Consider the following 231-nt stretch of genomic DNA (forward strand, 5'->3'; position numbering starts at 1 on the left):
GGCAGTGTAAAGAAACCTGTATAACATGCAACTTACAAACTTATTTAACTTTAACTAATCATAACTACATAATGATATATCCACATGTTGAATATATCAAATCAGTTTCATTAATATATCTACTTATTCATAACTTATGCAACCTAGCTGAGTCAAATAAGCCAATTTAATTTAATGTAAATATACAATATTCACTGTATATGTTCTTATTTCAAATGCCTTGTGGAGAAA

The 231-nt window shown here is 26.4% G+C and overlaps 1 pseudogene; it reads right to left on the minus strand.

The window, feature by feature from the left end:
• Positions 1-231, minus strand: part of LOC119585512 — an 18306-nt pseudogene that overhangs the window by 10770 nt on the left and 7305 nt on the right.

This window comes from Penaeus monodon, chromosome 19 (assembly GCF_015228065.2).
Source record: "Penaeus monodon isolate SGIC_2016 chromosome 19, NSTDA_Pmon_1, whole genome shotgun sequence".
NCBI lineage: Eukaryota > Metazoa > Arthropoda > Malacostraca > Decapoda > Penaeidae > Penaeus > Penaeus monodon.